The 22,795-nt window shown below is 39.8% G+C and overlaps 1 protein-coding gene across 5 annotated transcripts in view; it reads right to left on the reverse strand.

The window, feature by feature from the left end:
* The window catches only part of PSD3 (pleckstrin and Sec7 domain containing 3), a 696,970-nt gene that overhangs the window by 340,013 nt on the left and 334,162 nt on the right, over positions 1-22,795 (reverse strand). The window contains exon 1 of one of the 5 annotated variants that reach the window (XM_015144871.3): positions 11,598-11,733. The exons of the other annotated variants lie outside the window; for them this stretch is intronic. The gene's annotated coding sequence lies outside the window, so the exon portion shown is untranslated. Of the gene's footprint in view, positions 1-11,597; positions 11,734-22,795 lie in introns of those variants that run through there. 5 annotated transcript variants of the gene reach the window in all.

Consider the following 22,795-nt stretch of genomic DNA (forward strand, 5'->3'; position numbering starts at 1 on the left):
TTAAATAGCAATACATCTGAGAGTATATGTTGCTTCATATTCCATGTTGTAAAATAATTTGAATATATACACTTTTTTTTTCTTTTTTAAAGACAGGGTCTTACTCTATCATCCAGACTGCAGTGCAGTAGTACGATCATAGTTCACTGCAGCCTCAAACTCCTCTGCTCAAGTGATCCTCCCACACCAGCCTCTCAGGGAGCTGGGACCACAGGTGTGCACCATCATGCCCTGCTAACGTTTTTATTTTTTGTAGAGATGGGGTCTCACTATGTTGCCCAGGCTGGTTTCAAACTCCTGGCCTCAGATGATCCTCCTGCCTTGGCCTTGGGATTACATGCATGAGCCACCATGCCTGACCTGAAATATATTTTTAAAATTACATTCGAATCAAGTGTTGATGGAATCTAACAAGCACTTCTCTGTGATAGTACTTATAATACCTTCTACGGAAGAAAGAACTAATAAACTGTAGCTTGCTTACATCTGAAAAGGAAGCGACTTTTCAAACAATGAATTGAAAAAGACGATAGCTAAAAACAATGAAGAACCATCTTCCTAGGGTGGAATATTGACATTTTCTTTCTTTCAGTAAGGAACACAGTAGGTCTTTTCATGGTTCCACCTTTTAAGATTCAGTCATTTTTAGTATATTCACAAAACTGTACAACTATCACCACTATCTAATTCCAGAACATTTTTATCACTCCCCCCAAAAAACTGTATCCATAAGCAGCCACTCCCTATTTCAGCTTTTCTCAGCCCCTGGTAACTACCAATACACTTTCTGTCTCTACGGAATTGTCTATTCTGGACACTTGATATAAATGCAATCATACAATATACGGCATTATGGGTCTGACTTCTTTCACCTAGGACAAGGTTGTCAGGTGTACTCATGTCGTATCATGTATCAGAACTTCCTTCCTTTTTAAAATTATTTTATATCTATAAAGAGAGACAGAGTCTCTCTATGGTTCCCAGGCTGGTCTCAAACTCCTGGTCTCAAGCAAACCTCCCACTTCAGCCTCACAAGTAGCTGCACTACATGTATGCACCACTGAGCCTGGCTGAGAACTTCATTCCTTATTATTGCCACATAATATGTCATCGTAAGCGAACAGTCTTTACTTTGGCCATTCATCAAATGATGAGATAGTAGAGCTGTTTCCACTTGTTGCTATGAATAAAAAATGTGTACATAAGTTTCAGGGTCTAAATATATTTTTTCTTTTCTTTCTTTTCTTTGAGACAGGGTCTCACTCTGTCACCCAGGCTGGAGTGCAGTGGCACGATCACGGCTCACTGTAACCCTGACCTCCTGGGCTCAAGCCATTCTCCCACCTCAGCCTCATGAGTAGCTGGGACTACAGGCACAAGCATGCACCACCATGCCCAGCGAATTTTCTTTTCTTTTTTTTTTTTTTTTTTTTGGCAGAGATGGGGTTCCACCACGTTGCCCAGGCTGCTCTCAAACTCCTGGGCTCAAAGGATACGCCTGCCTCGGTCTCCTAAAGTGCTGGCATTACAGACATGAACCACTACATCTGGTCTACATATATTTTTGATTCTCTTCTGTATACACGTAGAAGTGAAATTTCTGGATCATATAGTAAATCTATGTCTAATATTTTAAGAAACTGCTGAACAGTTTTCCAAAGCAACTGCACTATTTTACATTCCTACAAGCAATGTCTAAGATTCTATTATTGTCTGTTCATTGTTACAGACATCCGAGAAGTGGTATCTCACTGTGATTCTCATTTGCATTTCCCTAATGACTAATTATGTTGAGCACCTTGTCATGTGTTTTTTGGCCATTCGTGCATCTTTTTTAGAGACATGCCCATTTGATAGCTGAATTATTTGTCTTTTTATTACTGAGTTGTAGGAGTTCTTTATCTATTCTGGATATAAGTTCTTTATTAGATATATACTTTGCAAATGTTCTCTCCCATTCTGTGAGTGGTCATTTTTCACTTAATTGATAGTGTCTTTTGAAGCACCAAAGTTTTTAATTTTGCTGAAATCCACATTATCTGTTTTTCCTTTGGTCTCTTGTGCTTTTTGTATCAGATGTAGCAAATCATGGTCTAAACCAAGGTCACAAAGATTACTTTTACGTTGTCTTCTAAGAGTTTTGCAGTATTTGCTATTATATTTAGCTCTCTCATCCAATTTGAATTAATTTTTGTATACGATGTGAAGTAGAAATCCAACTTCATTATTTTGTATGTGGATATCCAGTTGTCCCAGCGCTATCTGTTGAAAACACTATTCTTTCCCCATTGAAAAGTGTTGGTGCCCATGTCAAAACTCAATCGTATACATATATTAATATATATGCAAAGGTTGACTTCTGGACTCTCCATTCCATTGAGCTAGATGCCTATCTTTTTTTTTGGACAGAATCTCACTCTGCCACCCTGGCTGGAGTATAATGGTGCAATCCCAGCTCACTGCAGTCTCAACCTCCTGAACTCAAGTGATCCTCCCACCTCAGCCTCCGAGTAGCTGGGGCTATAGGCGTGCACCACCCTACCTGGACAATTTTTCATTCTTTTAAGAGACAGGGTCTCACTACATTGTCCTGGCTGGTCTTGAACTCCTAGGCTCAAGTGATCCCTCCCACCTCAGCCTTCCAGTGTCGGGATTACAGGCATGAAGCCCCACACCTGGCTAGATGCCTATCTTTACGCCAGAATAACACTGTCTTCACTACTGTAGCTTTGCAGTAAGTGAAATCTGGAAGTGTGAGTCTCCTCCAACCTTGTTCTTCCTTTTCCAGGTTGTTTAGGTCACTCTGGGCCCCTTGAATTTCCCATGACTTTTAGAATCAACTCGTCAGACAGCTGTGATTTTGACAGGGGCCGCAACGAATCTATACAGTATCGGCTTCTTAACAGTATTACTATTACATCGTTTGTTCCATGACCATGGGCTGTCTTTTCATTTATTTAATCTTCTTTAATTTCTTTCAGCCATGCTTTTTTTATAATTTTAAATGTACAAATTTTCAATGTATTCCCCTAAGATTCTATTTCTTTTGATACTGCTTTTCAAATTTCTTTAGATCATTCATTAGCCGTGCATAGAAATTCAATTTGTTGCTGTATGTGAATCTTACATCCTACAATCTTGCTTAACTTGGAGCATATAATAACATATTTGTAGATTCCTCAGGATTCTACATACCAGATCATGTTGTCTGTGGATAAAAGCTTTACTTCTTCCTTTACAATCCCAATCCATCTTTCCTAATCTAGTCTCTCTCAACTCCCTTTCACATGTTATACCACTGCCTCGAAACTGAAGGAGGGGGCAGCCCATGAATACCCTGAAAAGATTTCTTCTAATCCTAATACACACTGGAAATAAGCTTAAGCATACATCCATTCTGAATAAGTAGATATACACATGCTCCTTTGCCTTTGTTCAACTTCTTTTCTCTACCTGACATACTTTTTCTTTCCATTTCAACATAAATCAGATTATTTTCACATTTCAAGACCTAAGCCAAATCCCCTGCCTTTAATTAAGCCTTCTCTTGCTCACCAACTCTTGAAAAAAGTTCTCTCCTCTGCATACATAAAAGTCAAAAAGACTTTCGCTGTATGGTATATACAGTGTAAATATACAAAACAAATGAGCATAATGTTACTCACACCTTAAAGCTTCCAAAGGCAATAATGTTTAACCCATCATGAAGTGTTTTAAGAAAACTGACCATAGTGGCCGCTGAAGCTGTATTTATCAACAGCACTAATACATATTACAGTGAAATCCATTCAACAAAGGGAAGAAAAGTGAAACTTAGTCACTCGGGAGCCCACTTTGCTTTAACAGTTTCAATTGCCCTCTGAAAAAAAAAAAACACAACTGAACAGTGGCCCCAAGAGAAGTGACCAAAAGATATCAAGGGGCCTCAGAGAAATCTGATCATTCCTTCACCCCATTTTTAGCAGTTTTCATTGAAATGTCCCTCAGAAAGGGGCGGCAAATGCAACAATTGTGGGCAAGTGCTTGTGATGTCTGATCTAACAACTTGGCAACTGGTCAAAGAAAATGAGGTCAGATAAGAGGGAGAAAGGGCGAGGCAAAGCCCTGCATGACAGACTGCTCGCTTTATTATTAAATATTTGAGTAGTTTCTCCTGGTCTATGTTTACTGTTCTAAGAACTGGAATAGACGAGGGAAGACAAATGTTCTGAGAGGCGAAATGACCTAACCAAGGTCAGTAAAATGATGTTCAGTAAAGTACTGTTTTGGAACTGTAAGTCAGGACTAAATTTCTAGTCTTCTGTCTCTCAGGAGGAAAAGCCTGGGAGCAACTCAGGGACACTGAACTGTGAGAGACCATCATTCGTCATCGCTTTTTTGCTTTTTTGAGATAGGGTGTCACTCTGTTGCTCAGCTGGGGTACAGTGGCACGATCATAGCTCACTGCAGCCTCAACCTCCATCCGTGCTCAAGTGATCCTCCAGCCTCAGCCTCTGGAGCAGCTGGAACCACAGGCATGTGCCACCTCGCCCGGCTAATTTTTATTTTTTTATTTTTTTGAGGAGACAGGGTTTCCCTATGTTGCCCAGACTGGTCTTGAACTCCTGGGCTCAAGTGATCCTCCCACCTTGGCCTCCCAAAGTGCTGGGATTACAGGCATGAACTAATGCATTCAGCCAAGACCATCATTTCTAAGAGCAGTAATGTTAACAAATATAATGAAGAATAAAACCAGAAATGTTTTAGTTGTAGCTTCTGGGTAGAAACAGCCTTAATCATCATGTCCCTAAGGATTCAGCATAACAGCAAGAATTGCCTTTCAAATAAGGCATCCTCTGTCACACCCCACAAGCAGTTTATTTTTGCTGTTTGTATTGGTTATCGCAACTTGACTATCTTTAACAACACACAAAATATGGCAGAGTATCAATCCTGACCTTTTACTTAGAATTTCTGATTTATTCCTTACGTTTAAAAATTGGGACTATATGCTAAGATAATTATTTTTTTAAAAAAAGACCAAATTCTTCTTTTAAGATTGTTTTAAGCTGCTCCCTTTTAAAATAGGGCCATAGATACTTCCAATTAAATGCCCATTGTTTCCAAAATTCATTCACGCATTCAGCAAATATTGATCACCTGCTATGTACTAAACACAGGGGATTCAAAAGTGAGTATTTTCAGAACCTGAGACGTCTGTTTGGCATGTTAGAAAGCTCGCCTTGGTAGAATGTGAAGGAGGTGTAGCAGAGAGGGTACGAGCATAGACTCAGGAACAACCACGCAGGCTTCTGGCAATAGTACAGGTGAGAGACGGTGAGTGCTGGAGCCAGAACACAGGCAGAATAGACAGGAACAAAGATGCAAGGGGTGCTGCATCTCCCACGACACTCTACCTGGACCAGCATCCATGCCCATCATCTCCTCATCTCCTCTGCCCCAGTCCCCTCTAGCTTCAACATGGCCTCTGCCAACTGCTGTGAGCATTTACACCAAACGTGTTAACACTTTCCCTTTCAGTCTACATCTATTACTAATGTAACAATCCACCAAAAACACTTCCCCTCCAGCGAGCCTTCCTGAATTAGTCCTACCCGAATTTGGTCTCCTATGTGTGACAAAGGGACTTAGGGACTTGCTAAATATAAAAAAAGAACTTTAGCACTTACCTAAATATAAACCACACACTAGTAGAATGTGAATTAATAAAGAGTTCATACTTTACTGCGTGTATTTTTCCCCTTAAAGAAATGAAAAAGGTAGTGCAGAGTGTGGAGGAGGGAAGAGACAAGAAGAGTTTTCACATTCATGTGAAATACATGTACTTTTTGGAGGTATCTATTTATACTCCATTAGAAGCCACACTTTTCTATCGGAGACTCTATCTGCTGCTTTGTGTATCTGGTCAGATTCCTAACAAATCGTGTTTCGTGTTGTTTAGCAAAGATGCTTTTCCTGCAATGACATATAAATCCACTGATTTTTTTAAGACCTTTTTTCTTTTGATTTAATATAATGAGAAAGAAATGAGATACATTTGAATGTTAACAGGATGAATTTTAGGAGTGCTTTGGGTTATATATTAAGTAGTCATCTGTTTCTGGAACACAGGGACAGAGCCGTAATAAAATGGAATGGGATAGAAAGAAATTTCTTCAAATTGTGAGAAAATAAGCCTGCTCCGTAAGATTGACTGCAGAAAAACCATGGCCTTTCTGAGAATTATCCTGTTTGAGAAGCAGTAAATCAAACAGGTTTTCTTCCACTCTGGCTAGCAAACTCCTTAAAAGACAATAGTTGAAGAAAAACAAAATACAAGAACTATTTGCCCCATCTACTGTAGACTCGGTCACTGTAAGCTGAAATTTGAACCAGATAAAACCGTTTTCATGAGGAATTCTCAGCAATAGGACATACATTTTCCAAGACCCTATGACAGTGACATCTATGCCTAGGTTCTTCAGGAGAGCCACAATTATGGATTCTATGTACATATATTTTCTAGAACCTGGGACCAGTCATGCCATTTTTTAGAAAAAGGTTTTTGTTTTGTCTTGTATTGCTTTGTTGCCACAAAAATATAAACTCTAAAAGGCAACAACTTTATTTGCTTTCTTTACAACTATATCTCCAGAGCCTATAACAATATTACCTAGCAAAATGGATATTTTTGTTGAATCAATCAATTATGAATGTCCCAGAACCCACAGGACACCAATTAATAGAAGCTGAAAGCCAGATGAGGTGGCTCACGCCTGTAATCCCAACCCTTTGGGAGTTTGAGGCAGGAGGTTCGCTTGAGCTCAGGAGTTCAAGACCATCCTGGGCAAACAGGGAGACCTCATCTCTACGAAAAATTTAAAAACTTAGCCAGGCGTGGTGGTGTGTGCCTGTGCTCCCAGTTACTTGGGAGGCTGAGGTTAGAGGATTGCTTTAGCCTGGGAGGTTGAGGCAGGAATGAACTGTGATTGTGCCCCTGCCCTCCAGCCTGGACAACACAGCAAGACCCTGTCTCAACAAACAAACAAACAAAAAACTTTAAGACAGAAGCAAAAAAACAGCCTCCTTAAACACAAGCAAAATACTGCATGTTACTGTCACCCAAGTCCTACCCGCTGCTTCTAAGTCCAGGCTTGAAAAGGATTCGGGAAACAGTAGGGTGCTTCCTGATGTGAGAGCCAGCTCTTTCTCTCATTTACTCAGCAGACATTTCTTGTGGACCATGAATGCATCAAGCGGCAGAGAAAAGAGCAACAAACAAGAGCAACTTGGCCTCTGTCATCAAGGAGCTTACAATCCAGCACCTCCATCTATATATACTGTCTGATCGCAAACAAAGTTCAGGCAGTGGTAAATTTCAGTGGAGATAATCTCGGCCTATTCTAGAATTCAGCATGATCCTACATGAGCTATCACCATTAAGTATAAATTTCTCAATGGATTTCTAACACTGTGTTGTCCAATTTGGTAGCTATATCCACATAAGCCTATTTCCATTTCCATTTAAGTTACTTAAAATTTAATAAAATTGAAAATGTAGTTCCTTAGTGCTCCATACCATATGTAGCTAAAACCTACCATACTCCACTATACAGAGATATAGATATCTATATGTCTATCTATATACAGAGAACATTTCCATCATCACAGAAAGCTCTATTTGAAAGTGCTGTCCTAGAGCCTTTCTACTCAGTGTGGCCTTGAGAAAGCAGCATAGATACCACCAAAGAGGCTTGTTAGAAATTCAGACTCTCAGGCACCACCTCAGACATTCCCAATCACGGTTGGTTTCTAACAAGAATCCCAGAGGATTCGTATGCATGTTACAGGATAAGAAACACTGCTCCAGAAAACTACAACAATATCTACAAGTCATTCTGACTACATTTAATGCCTACTTTTTTATTTTAAAAGCGATCACAACTGCCTGCCTCCTAACTCAGAGGTCCAACTGTTCAATCAAATAGACGTCAACTAAAGTAAGTTCCAAGAAAACAATCTCATTCCTGCAAAGAGAAACACTTGATCATTCTGGTCTGGGTTTACCCTCGAATTAGCAAGTGCCCCCGGACCCTTTCCAAGAGAGGAAGAGAATTGCCTCTGCTGTAATATGACCCCCTCTTGATTTTATAGCTCATAGTAAATTTCTCTCACAATGAACGGCCAATGACTCTCTACTTACACAAAAAGATCATGAAATAACTGCAAATGTAAACTTGACCATTAGTCAAAACCTGTATATTATTATTTGTACACAGGCTTAAAAAAATTACATTGGAGCTTAAAGAAATGGGCTCAGGGAAGCGCAAAGACTTTTCAAGTTTTAAAAACCAGAATACTTTCCCAAGGTTTTAATGTTCATATCTTTGGATACATTGGTTGTAAAATAGAAATGTATGGGGAAATTCCGTCTGATAAGGTACTATGGAGAATGCACTAAGGGTCTTATAATCTATTTCCTATGAGTATAGTTCATCGGATTTTCAATCCTTTATAAATTATGGCTAACCCAGCCACTAATAATCTGTTTTTCCTCATTTCTACATATGATATTCATAAATGCAATAACACCTTTGGTGTTCTCTGTTCCCTAATGAATATCAGTTAGTAAACACCTTAAAACTTATGTTAATATTATGTTAATATAAGAAAACTATAAATTAGCAAGCTATTTTAACACTTGAAAATTTATAGAAGCAAGCTTAAAAACACACTCCCCTGACTTGTCAGAAAGGAATTCAGTTCCAAAGACGAGGGCAGGAAAGAGTGACCACTCTGATCACTTAATGTGAAATTTCATAAATCTGTATGATTGGAAGATAAACGCTTAATTTACAAAACAAATATAAAGAGCAACCCTTGCAGAGTTAAAAAAAAAAAATCTCAAATGCATTTCATCTATAAGTAACTATAATCCTTAACTGTAATAATGATCAATGTTTTTACGTTTAATAATCAATAAACTTCACCAGCAACACAGTGATACATGACTCAAATTTGCAATGCAATAGTAAAATGTGTATTAACATAAAACAAGAGGATAATCTAACCCATTTTGCCCAGCAATAGAAAATAAATTTGGTATGATAAAAACAGCTGAAAAATGAATATGAGTAATGAGAATTACTAAATGAGTAATCTAAGTACATTATGTTTTGAGACACTCTCTTTGCCCTAAGAAAAGTCACGTTTTGAAGAAAGCTACGGTATGTAATCCAGGATGCTGGCTATTGTCTGGATGCTGATAATGCTAAAGGCACAGATATTTGAGTTGTTTATATGTTGGAAAAAAAAAAAAAACAAAAAAACAGGAAAAGGCCTGCCAACCACTACACAAGCTTCTAACATGTGCACACAAACAGAAACTATCCCATTAACTGGACACTCTTTCCCCAGTGATTAATAGTTACAGCTGTGCTTACGGCAAACTAAATTTCACATACTAATGATTCAGAACCCAATTTTTCTTAATCAGCTCTAATCCCTAGAGAAATGATACTGGTTTACCATTCAGTCAATTTCAGAGGCAGCTCTGTGAGCTAAGGAGTGGCACCCCATACAGCATACCAAAGGGAAGCTTGAGCGAGACAGGGAACAGCCCATTAATTTTAAACCCAAGTCTCTGCAACTGTGCAGGGCACTGTAACTTGTTACGGAGAAGCAGCACTAAGCTGTGAGAGCTGAATTTGAGCTCATCTTTAAAATCGATGTTTTTCAAAGCTGGTTTCCTTTTTTTAACCAGTGGAGTTCTCCACTCTTGTCTGCCTCTCTTTGTCATAACTTCTGGTTTTTACATCCACATCTTGTGCTTCTCCTTTCAGCCTTTTACCTTCTGATCAGAGATACCCCTCCGATTTCATCCATTCTGTCCATTTTCTACTCTCTGTTGGGGAATCCATGCTTTTAAAAATCCAATTGTAAAACTTCTCTCTCTTTACTGACTCTTTAAATTTTATTTTTAAAAGCCTAAAAAAAAAGTTTAAACTAAACTTTTAAATAACCCTGCAGTCTGGCTCACAGCAAGCTTTCTTCTGCTAAAATTAACACAGATATGGTAAGATTAATATAAACTGTTTCTTATATATGTAGGAAATATTGTGACATTTAAGAATTTGATATTTCAAAAAATGATACAATTCTTTTTAAAAATAATTATGAATGCCAAGCAGCTGCAGTTCTTAGCAGTGATGATCGACTGCAGCTGTGGACTTCTTTCAACTGCTGTCTATGAAGACAGATGTTAGGTGCAGTGGTAAACATGCCACCTCACTCAGCCTCCAGTGTGTAGCCGACTCAGGACTCAGCTGATCCACATTTGCAGCCAGCAGTTTTCATGCTCAATAGGAGACCCACAGTTTCACTAAGGATTCAGGCTACAATCTGACATAAACAATTATCCCAAGTATATCTAGAAATGCAAATTTTACAGAGAGTTGAAAGTCAGTTTCCATGGTGAGAGAGAAATAAATCTTGAATTACTATAAAAGCCACACTTTTAACAAACAGGAAAAACACATCCCTGTGTGTAAACTGAGATACCTGTCACCAACTTCCAGTAAAGATTCTATCTCAGTCTCAACTACCGTGTTTCCAGCACATTTTTGGTGCTACCTTTGAGCTAACCTTATTCCCTTCAAGGCTATTCAGATACTAAGCTGTACTTCAGGCACACAAATGGAAAGCAGTTTGAGCTCTTTAAGAGAAACTCCTCCCCTATTCCCATCCAGCACTACATTATGTCTTTCTAAAACCGGAGGGGTAGCTGTTTTCTCTCTTTCTGTCTATATAATATATCACAAACAGGGAGCAGAAATAGGGTGACAGAATTGTGTGTTCCCAGGAAAGCTGGTGGGAAAAAAAAAATGAAAGGAAGTAAGATTACAGGTAAGAATAATATTCTGCTTTCTATCTAAAAATAAAAATTTTGAAAAATTCAATGTCACATGCTGAAATAAACATTCCAGGTAAAGCCAGGTGAGGTGCTGGGCACAGGCATTCAGAGGGCAGGTGGCATCTCTCTGATGACTGGGAATTAAAGAATGGTTGGCGTGGGCATCCCTGAATAAATCCAAAATGCTCTCCTCTATGTCTGGATTCAGCAGAACCCAGTCTAGCCCCAGGGGTCTCCTACTGGGACGCTCGAAAGACAAGACTAGTAAGCAAAAGCACTCAATAATACAGACGGATACTTTCACAGCAGCATTGAAAAGAAAGAGAGATATAAAAATATATTTGCCTGCATAGACCTACAAATAGAGGTTACTCACAGAGATTACTGTAGCTCCAGCAGTTACCCATTGATCATAGAAAATGCCCAGTTCATCAGTTTAACGCTTGAGAAAAGTTAGCTTAAAAAGAAGCAAGCTAATTCAAAATATGCTGTTCTAGTCAACTGGAAGCAAATTAGTTTCAGATTTCCTGGCAGCCCCTTTTGCCCTGCACTGCACACGGTGATGTAAATGGAAGCACTTTGAGCACTTGGAACCCGAGCCGAGAGAAGCTGCTGCCTCAGTCCCTCTCACAAAGGCGGAAGCAGCCTGTTCTCCCGTTTGCTCTCCCTCTGTCTGCCTCTGCCGCTCTCTACCTTGGTAGCTTACCGAAAACAGCCACCGTAGGGCGTTTTTATATTTGTGAAAACTACTTCCAAGGAGATAATTGAGATGCCGGGAGTTAGCTTTAATGTAACCATGTCCCCCAGTGCAGCAGCAGGAAGCCCAGCAAAGGCTTGGAGAGGATTGTACCATCCCGGGTGACATCAGAGGTGGGACTGTCATCTTAGTATTATGCAGCATTTTCTCTGATGCAGGAATGACACATGGGAAAGAGACGAGTAGGTTCTCTTTAAAAGGGTTTAATTCTTGTATTATTTTAACAGACAAGGGAAATGCAAATACATTGTTTAAAAGCTGCGGCAGAATGACACAAATCCTGCTTTGCCAGTCCTTATCTCACTGCTAAGTGATGCTGCCATTTAAAGTCATTTTAGTGACGATTGTATCTTGTTCCTGTGATTAAATTAATATTTAATGGGTGATTGCCGTTACTTGGAAATGTGACATGAAAAGATTCAAAACCAGTAACATCCATTTTTAAACATGAAGCCATAAACTTTTGTGTCACTTACAGTACCTTGAATGTATACAATGCCTTTCAACACAATCTCAGTAAAAGCACCAAATGTAAAAACTAATAGTTTTATACAGGAGAAAAGTGAAGTGAGGTGGAAAATAGCACAAGATGAGTAAGATACTATAATATTATCGCTCCTTAATAGTGATAATGGCTATTAATACAAATATTACAAATAACATGAACATTCCAATCTTCTGCAACCCTAATATTTCCAACCAGTATGAGACGCATGTGCTGACAATACAAACCACTTCACAGTTGCTTTCATTCATTCCATTTACATTTACCGAGTGCCAAACAGGGTGCTGGGAAACGTGTTAGGTTTAACTTGGAGAATGTTTCTGACAAGTAATCACATAATCAGGATAGAAAGTATTTACTTATGTGTCAGACACTACACTAAGCAGTTTTATTGTATTAATTCATCTATTTCTACTGGCAGCCCTGTGGGATGGCTACTATGATTAACCCATTTTATAGATGAGACTACTAAAACTCAAGAGAGGTATGTGACTTGTCCAAGATCACATGGCTAATGCTGGCACAACCAGGATTCAAACACAGGCAATGTGCCTCTAAAGTCCGCCCTCCCTACCCCTAAGCTAAAGTGCCTCTGGGGGGATTCCTTGCCAAGTAAAAGAAGTCTAAAGAAAGAATCTAATGCTCAGGATTCAGAACCATAGCAAGCCAAAAATAGCCACCTCTCAAGAAGGCTGGCCCAAATATAAGAGGATATAGATGAGAGTGTGCACCTAGAGAAAGCACACCAGCGTAGTGGAAATAAACCCAGAAGCAAAAGCTCAGTGCCGACTACCGGTGTGACCTTGGGCCAATGCCTTAAAACTTTCCAGCTTTAGCTTGCTTATCTCTGAGCTAGAGGTGTTTAAATTACAGATCAGTATAACCACGTGGTCAAAGCACACAATCTTGGCTATTAATCTGGATTCCGGCACTTTCCAATTATGTTACCTTGAGCAAGTTATGTAACCTCTGTGAGCCTCAATTTCCATCTGGAAAAAAACGGGAATAATAATGGAGCTTTCTGAGGACTAAACGGACTATACATACAAATGTATAAAGCACTCAGAGTAGCAGCCAGTATAGAATAAAAGCTCAAGGTTTTATTACTGTTACTATAATCACCATGACTTTCACTATGATTACATTTCTTATAAAACTACCCACTTCTGGCCGGGCGCCGTGGCTCACACCTGTAATCCCAGACTTTGGGAGGCCGAGGTGGGCGGATTACGAGGTCAGGAGATCAAGACCATCCTGGCAAACATGGTGAAACCCCGTCTCTACTAAAAATACAAAAAAAAAATTAGCCGGGCGTGGTGGCGGGTGCCTGTAGTCCCAGCTTCTTGGGAGGCTGAGGCAGGAGAATGGCTTGAACCCGGGAGGCGGAGCTTGCAGTGAGTCGAGATAGTGCCACTGCACTCCAGCCTGGGCGACAGGGCGAGACTCCGTCTCAAAAAAAAAAAAAAAAAACAAACAAAAAAAACCTACCCGCTTCTCTTTTCAAAATGCTCTCAAAGAAGAGCTATTTTTTGAGTTAATTTGAACAGCAGAAAGGACAACCTTTGTTGGCTTCATACAAACACTAACCAATGAGTGAATCACCAATTCCCTATGAGATGTAAGGTGAATTGTTGGGCAAGCCTTCTAAGACTGCTCCTTCTAAGGGGAGGAAAGACGGTTAAGCACCCTTTTGCTCTCCCTCTTCCTTATGCCTGGAATTCAGAAGACAGAGCTAGAAGTGAAGCAGCCCTGCAAAACTGTGAGCATCCCATAAGCTAGCGGGGCCAAGCAGAAAGCACCTCATATGCACCACAGACCTCCTACCCCTGCCCACCATCTTCACATGGGAGAAAAATTTACATGAGTCAAGTTACTGAATTCAAGTTTTCCAAATGTCTAGCGTATCGCGTTGGTTTTAGTTAATACTTTCTTTAACCCCCTAAAACACCATTTCAAAATGTAAAGCTCAGAAATAAATTACTTACATGTTCTCTAGTCTTTTACAGCACCATTTCTTAAAAACATGCACAGAAACAGCACCTGCTTAGCAGTGCCATCTTGAACTCCTCAATTGTTTTGTTTTGTTTGTATTGATTATACTCTCTTATTCTCTGTGTTCTTGATACTCTGGCATTTGGGGCCTTGACTGTGGAGAGACTGTTCCTCCCAGGGCTGGCAAATTCCTAGAGATAGAAAAGACCCCTGTGCGAGCGTGCCTGTGATATACAAACCAACCAATCCAGAGCCACAGCAAGGTAATATTCCCCCTGTCCTAAATCACCCAGGCCCAGGTCCTGGACAACCGGGGACCATCCCTATAGCCCAAAGCCTGCCAAAATTACTCAAACTAGCCAATCTTAAACTTACCCAGCTTGGCTACCCTGTCTTGCCCATTCCCTTCTGCAAAAAAACCAATACAGGCTCTGGGCCATGCTCCCCCATCTTCCATCTCTGGCTCCCATTCCAACCTGGTGCTTCCCTGTGTGGCCCCGCACAATGTACTGTTTCCTGCATGGCCCTATGCAATGTACCGGGCCTCCTGTGTCTAGGGATCTGTGAGTATGACCTCTTTCCTAACAGTCATTTCCATGTCTGGATGTCTCACCATAACTGACTTTTTTAAAACCCCATGTACAAATTTTAGAACAAAATTTTAAGAGGAACAAATGATTACTCACTAATTATCAGGAACAAAATTTCAAATGTACAATGTATTTCCAGACTCTAAAGTTACTAGCACTTTGGCTGTTTAGTTTGGAAATGACAAACTATAGGAAACAAATTTTTATTTGATATAATGTGTTATTTCTCAAAAATTTCAAGTGAAGTAGTACAAGCAGGCAAGCAAGCTAACTATTATCATCCAACCTGATATAAGACTTTCAGAAATACAACTTTTTCACAAATCTAGACTGACTGCACGATACCGAGTTTTATTATCACAACATCCTCTGTTTTACTGTTACCTTTTTAAACCACGGGATCCATGTAGGAGACACTAAGATTACTGGAGGAACTGGTAACAATAATTCCTAAAGTGAAATAACTTATCCTTCACTGAGCAAGTTCCAGTAAACAAGAAATCAGTTTTCCTAGCTCAAATTTATTTAGTTTTTCAGTCTGGTTCTTAGATCTTAAAAAAAATTCAATGCCAATGTAAGGCTTATAAAAATTGAGTGTTTGTATTTTAGTCTGTTGTCTCCATTACAAGGTACATTTAAATGTTTCAGCTTAATCTAGAGAGACAATCAAATTCCAAGAAGATATTATGTGAAATAAATCCAAGTGAGCAGAGAGGAGAGAGGTGAAAAACCAAAACCTGTCAATAATGATAGTCATGCCAGAGCTCTGTACCCTAATATGCTGTTTTGAAAAGAAAAGAAAACCTCAAAAGTGAAATTTAACTTATAAAGGGTATACATACAACCCTCCTGGTAAGCTCATTGGGAAACACACACAATAAAACGTTTGCATGCTGGAAACATTACATGTAATAAAGAGGTCATTACAAGTCACCTGCAAAGCTCTACAACTGTCCTAGAGCTACTTGACAGAAGAACAAAGTTAGCTAAGCTCATTGTCTTGAGTTACTGAGTGTGATCCCTCTCAGAACAGAAGAGATGTGTGTTCCCTGCACTGCAAACTGCACTGGGAGTAAGGGTGGGAGGGGGGAACAAAGAGAAAAAGGGTCGACTATCAGAAAGTCACAATGAACATTTTGAGATTCCTGTCTTCCAGGGGCCAAGCAAGATGCTCTTCACCTCTCAAGCGTCCCCTGTCACCTTCTAAGAAACTCTCGATTACCAGTTTCTGTGCCCTAACCCAGCCTGTGATAGAAAGGAAAGATCAAAGAAGAGCAGGAAGCAGATCTCATAGCAGGACTCTGTCAGTCCCCGTTAACCCAGAGCTTACTATAGACAATGCTTGCTACATTGTAGACACCCAACTAATTGTTTCATTTAATCCTTAAAAACCTCCCTACCAGGTAAGTATCGGGTATACCCAAATATAAGGCAATTCTAAATAACTATTAGGTAGTCCATAAATTCCAATGGGGCAAAAAGTTATTGGCCATATTGAATATTTAAATTTTTAGGATGGATGAAATAATCACATGGCTCCTTATAATATTTTATTACATTAATGTGCTTATATAAAAATCACATAATACATTAAAACAATAAATAAATGCCTGTTTTCGTTCACTTCCACTTCAGGAAATGATTTTGTTCAAGCTTTTCACGTGCAGTTTGTCGTAAGGATCTTTGCTACCAGTAGAGTCTCCTTATCTTGCATCTTCAGTTCTGTCTAAGTTATTTCAGATACAGCAATTTTTTTAATGTGTGATGGAAACTCTATCCTAACCTACAGTATCCATTCACTAGCAGTGATCTGAACATCACTTACCACATGTATGACCTAGAAAAGTCATCTTCAAGAAGCTAGTTTATCCAACATCCGACACCTGCACCTCTCAGACCATTTCCCCATAAATAACTACTAAACATGTGTTCAATTTGTTTTCTCCCTCTTTTTACCCTGTTCTAGTGATCTCCATAAGCATTCCAAACTGATATTATCTGTAGTTATTTCAAGCTCATACGTTTTCTCCAAAGAATTCTTTGTTAATCAAAATAATCAAAAGAGGATCCCTAATACAGAACACTTTAAGAACTTAATGTAAGACCACTCCCTCTTTTCTGGTATCTTTTTGAGAAAAACTTCTTCACCCTAACTTTGGGATATATTGAGTATTCATTCCTTTTTACAAACAAAGAATATAGAGAAAGTTTAGCAACCTTGAGAATATAGAGAAAGTTAACCCAACACATAGGGAAAAGAATAAGCAGCATCCCTCAGACCAAAGTTTAGGAAAGGGGCATTTAGTTGGCAGCCCACATGTGAATGTACAGAAGAGAAGAAGAGAATAAACAAAGCCACTCTTTTACATTATGTTGCACTATCTTTTTTTCTCGCACAATTGGAGGATTTTAACCTTTCTTTCCCTATTGATTACTTGCAGTCACTTATTGACAATCATATACACATACAACTTTATTTTCTATTAATATAAACCAAATAAACATTTTTAATGAACACACAATGTATCCTTAGTAATACAATGTAGTCATTGTTGAGTAGTCTGGATATTTCTAGTTATTTCCAATATTATCCTAAGTAAATTCTTTTTTTTTTTTTTTTGAGACAGGGCCTCACTCTGTCGCCCAGCCTGGAGTGCTGTGGCGTGATCTCGGCTCACTGCAATCTCAACCTCTCAGGTTCAAGCGATTCTCGCACCTCAGCCTCCCAAGTAGCTGGGATTACAGGCATGTACCACCATATCTGGCTAGTTTTTGTATTTTTAGTAGAGATGAGTTTTCACCATGTTGGCCAGGCTGGTTTCAAACTCCCGGCCTCAAATAATCTGTCCACTTCAGCCTCCCACAGTGCTGGGATTACAGGTGTGAGCCACCGTGCCCAGCCCCTAAGTAAATTCTTACACTGACAACTGGATAATACGGTTCAGAATGTAATCAAAATATGAGTCCCACTGATGCAAATGAAATAAATGTCCAAGAAGTCAGTGATATGTATCTGTTTTGAGGACTGTTGTATCCCCATGTCACTGAGAACCCCAGAAAGTACAAACACCAAATTGCAAGGTCAAGATGACGTAAAACACTGTCGCACTTACTGGGCAAGAAGAACTTTGATGGTGAGCTGAGAAACTGCTTTCGCCATGTACTGAGCCTGGGATGGAATCAGAACCCAAGGGTACGGGGACAGCATGGGAGCAGGAAGCAAACAGAGCTCGGGCTTAAGGGGCTGACCTGAGGGAGTTTACACAATATATCTCCAAAGAAAAAGCAAGAGCAAGTTCTGGGGGTAACTGAATCCCCCTAAAAGTAGAAAAGTCACTAAGCATCCAAATGGCATCTAAGTGGGCAGCAGGAACCACTCGATAAAGTGTACTTATGGAGTCGATTTGCAGCTAGCCTTTGGTTAAATTAGGTTTGTAACTCTAAGCCGTTTCTTTTTATTTATTTTTTCTTTCTTTCAGTATAAGATTTTCTTCAAACACTCTAGTTTGTCTCAAGTATCAAGTAAAGTGAAATGCATCATTCCACCTCTCCGTAGGGATGAATGAGGGTATCAGTGTGCTAGAGGGCAGGGAAGCAGGATTGGAACTCCAGGCCCAGTGAATGAGGGTACTGATATGCTAGAGGGCAGGGAAGCAGGATGGGAACTCCAGGCCCAGTGAATGAGGGTACTGATATGCTAGAGGGCAGGGAAGCAGGATGGGAACTCCAGGCCCAGTGAATGAGGGTACTGATATGCTAGAGGGCAGGGAAGCAGGATGGGAACTCCAGGCCCAGTGAATGAGGGTACTGATGTGCTAGAGGGCAGGGAAGCAGGATTGGAACTCCAGGCCCAGGCCCAGGCCCAGGAGCAAGCACATCGATGTGCTAGAGGGCAGGGAAGCAGGATCAGAACTCCAGGCCCAGGCTCAGGAGCAGGGCACAGTCTGGCCAACTAATGGAAAGGCAAGGTAAAGGATTTCTTCTAGAATCCCTCTCTCTCACTGGTTCACAGGCAACAAGCCCTCCCAGCTGCAGTTCTGCCACGGCTGCCATTCTGCTCCATTTCCTTGGCCTGTTGTACTTTTTCCACTCCCCTTTAGTTATAGGTGGAATCCCAGGGATTAGTTTTTCACCTGCTGTTCTTCTTACTTCACATTGTTCGCCTTTCAAAATGCAAGAGCTTGGAAGCAATCTCTATCATCCAATCAACAAACTGGCGTGGTGGCAAAGGTACCCTAGGTCAGTCAATAGATAGAAATTGCTTAAAACAGTGTCTAGCACATAGGAAATACTCAGTAAGAATTAGCTGTTATTACTATTAGTGCTGGGAATCGGCCTTTGCTACATTACCATGTGATTTGGGCCAGTAATGCTGCCTTTCTTTTCCAGCCTTTTGTACTCACTACAAAGTACTTTTGTACTCCCAGGCTTTGGTACAATTAATTTTGAACTTAATTCAAGCAATCACTGTAGGCGAACAAGATGCTTACTTCACAGGGTTGTTGTAAGATTAAAATGACAGAAGTCACATGCAACGGCACGTGAAAACCTCGAAATGACTAAATATAAGGCTCTACATCGATCATTCCACAGCTCTATGATGATAATTTCATGTGTCCAGACCTGACGTCTCCCCTAGGCTTCAGGCTACCTCACAGTTCTGATGTGAGAAGGAATCACCAAATAGAAACTATCACATAGGAAAAGCAAAAGATGTCAGTAATTTAATCCATTCGGAAGCAACTATGTCAATCAGCCAGAACAGACATCTGAGGCAGGGGTCTAAACTTGAACTGGGATCACAGAACAAGGAGAGATGAAAGCAAGATAACTGTAGATCAGCTTGTATTCTTTTAACTCTAAGAGTGAAGAAAGGCAAATACAAAAGAAATCTTATCAGGCAGAGTTAACCATCTCAAAGCTACATTCCCATCTGTCTTGACAATCGGAACTCCCACCCTATGATAATAACATAATGAGAGCAAACCATAACCAGCAGTAGCTCACACATAGTCTAGTTAGCTCACTTTGAGGGAAGGTCTGAGGAGACATCCGGAAGGGACGAGTATCTCATGTTTTGAATAAAAGGGAAGGATCTGAGTTTTGTATGGAGTGTTAAAGCTCTCAAGAGAGCTTTTGGATACTCTGTCCTGTGCTTCTCTCACAGACAGTGGCCAAGTCATCGCCAGTGACAGGCCATGCTGTTACGTATCTACATTATCTCAGAAGGCCACCCCACCCTTTGAAAGACACCAGTGGAAAACAGGAATCCTGCACTGAGGACAGAGTCTCACTTTCCTGAGATCCTGTATGGGCTCTTGGCAATCCAGGAAGCCTGCTCTCTGAACTGTGCCCCTGCACCTATCATCCCCTGGAAAGCTGGGCACGTCCAGAGAAGGAGAATAAAGCAAAAAGTCAACAATTCCTAACTGTCTGGCAGATACCCCACGTCACACATTTAACATGTCAAAAAGTGATTGCCTTCCCTGAAAAACTAGCTCATGGTGGAGAATTCCTATTTCAGATGCATCATTAACATCTCCTGTCACTTTACTGCCAAACTTCAGAGTCATCATATCTCCCCATATCTGCAGTCACCAAGACTATGATGACGTTCTGAAAGTCTCATGCATTTATGCATTTATATTCCTACCAGCGTCTCTTCTCTGCAGTGCATATGATTAGTTTCGGAATTAACTGCCAATCCTAACAAGTTTCCGCTCCTCAGCCCTAGTTCATATCTTCCAATCCACTCTAAGCAATTTTGCCAGATGAATTTTCCTATAGCATTTTTCCTTTTTTAAATTTCTGACAAAAGCACAAAAGAAATGTGTGTGTTGGGGGCTTTTATTATTACTCTTAGTTTACAAGTAATAACTGTACATGTTCATAAGATACAGTGCATTTCCACACACGTATGTGATGTGTAATGATCAAAGAACAGTAATGACCATATCCAACACCTTAAACATTTATCATTTCTTTGTGTTGAAAACATTCAAAGTCCATTCTTTTGGCTATTTTAAAATATACAATAAATGGCTGTAAATTATACTCACCCAATCCTGCTATAGAACACTGGAACTTATTCATCCTAGCTAGCTGTACCTTTGTATCCTGTATCCATTAACTAACCTTTGGCTATACCCTACTTCCCTCCACACTTCCCTGCCTCTAGTAACCACTATTCTACGCCACTTCTATGAGATCAACTTTTTTAGCTTCCACATATGGGTGAGAACATGCGGTATTTATCTTTCTATGCCTGGCTTATTTTACTTAACATAATGTCCCCAAGCGAGCTCATCCATGTTGCCATGAATAACAGAATTTCATTCTTTGTTACTGCAAAAGAGTATTCTATTGTGTGTATATACCACATTTTCTTTACCCTTTCATCTGCTGATGGACATGTAGGTAGATTCCTCCTCTTGGTTATTGTGAATAGTGCTGCAATAAACATGGGCGAGCACATAGATCTTCAACATATTGATTTCCTTTTTTCTGGATATATACCAAGTGGTAGGATTGCTGCATAATATGAGAACTCTATTTTTAGTTTTTGAGCAACTTCCATACTGTTTTCCCTTAGTGGCTATACTTTTATTTTATTTTTGAGACAGGGTCTCGCTCTGTCGCTCAAGCTGGAGCGCAGTGGTGCAATCTTGGCTTGCTGCAGCCTTGACCCCCTGGGATCAAGAAATTCTCCCACCTCAGTCTCCCAAGTAGCAGGGATTACAGGCGCACACCAACACGCTCAGCTAATTTTTGTATTTTTTGTAGAGATGAGGTTTCAACAGATTGCCCAGGCTGGTCTTGAACTCCTGAGCTCAAGCCATCTGCCCACCTCGGCCTCCCAAAGTGCTGGAATTACAGGCGTGCACCACCATGCCCAGACTCCTTAATGGGTTTACTAATTTACATTCCCACCAACAGTGTGTAAGAGTTCCCCTTTTCTCCTAATTCCACTAGCAATTTTTTATGTTTTGTCTTTTTGACAACAGCCATTCTAACTTGGTTGAGAAATATCTTATTATGGTTTTGATTTGAATTTCCCTGATGAATACTGATGCTCGGTATTTTTTCACATACCCGTTGGCCATCTATATGTCTTCTTTTGAGATGTGAGGTGTCTACTTATTGAAGAAATTGTCCTTTTCCCAGTGAATGTTCTTGGCGCCTTTGTTGAAAATAAGTTGGTTATAAATATGAGATTGATTTTTCTGGGTTCTATATTCTGTTCCGTTGGTCTGCGTGTCTGTTTTTATGACAGTACCATACTATTTGGTTACTATGGCTTTGCAGTATATTTTGGAGTCCGGTAGTGTGATGTCTCAAGCTTTGTTCTTCTTGCTTTGGCTATCCAGGGTATTGTGTGGTTCTGTGCACATTTTAGCACTGTTTTTTCTATTTTTATGATGAATGACACTGGTATTTTGATAGGGAATGCACTGAACGTATATGCTGCTTTTTGTAGTATGTCCATTTTTACAATATTAATTCTTCCAATTCATGAAAATGCAATGTGTTTTTGTTTGCGCATGTGCCCTCTTCAATTTCTTACATCAGTGTTTTATAGTTTTCCTTATAGAGACATTTCATTTCCTTGGTTACATTTTTTCCCTCGGTATTTTACTTTTTGTAGCTACTGTACCTGCAGTTGCTTTCTTACTTTCTCTTTCTGCTATTCGAATGTTGGTATATAGAAACACCACTGATTTTTCTAAGTTGATTTTGTATCCTGCAACTTTACTGAATTAGATTGTCAGTTCAAAGGTTTTTATTTTTTGAAGCTTTCACAGTTTTATTTATATAAGATCATTTATCTGGCTAAAACTTCTGGTACGTTTGAAAAAAAATGGAGAAAGTGGACATTCTTGTCTTGTTCCAGAGCTAGAGGAAAAGTTTGCAACTTTCCCCAGTTTAGCGTAATGCTGACTATGGTTTTCTCATATATGGCTTTGACTGTGTCAAGGTATGTTCCTTCTTACCTAACTTGCTGAGAGTTTGACTAAAGTGCAGTTTAAATCTAATGTTTCTTTGTTTATTTTCTGTCTAGA

The sequence above is a fragment of the Macaca mulatta genome, chromosome 8 (assembly GCF_049350105.2).
Source record: "Macaca mulatta isolate MMU2019108-1 chromosome 8, T2T-MMU8v2.0, whole genome shotgun sequence".
NCBI lineage: Eukaryota > Metazoa > Chordata > Mammalia > Primates > Cercopithecidae > Macaca > Macaca mulatta.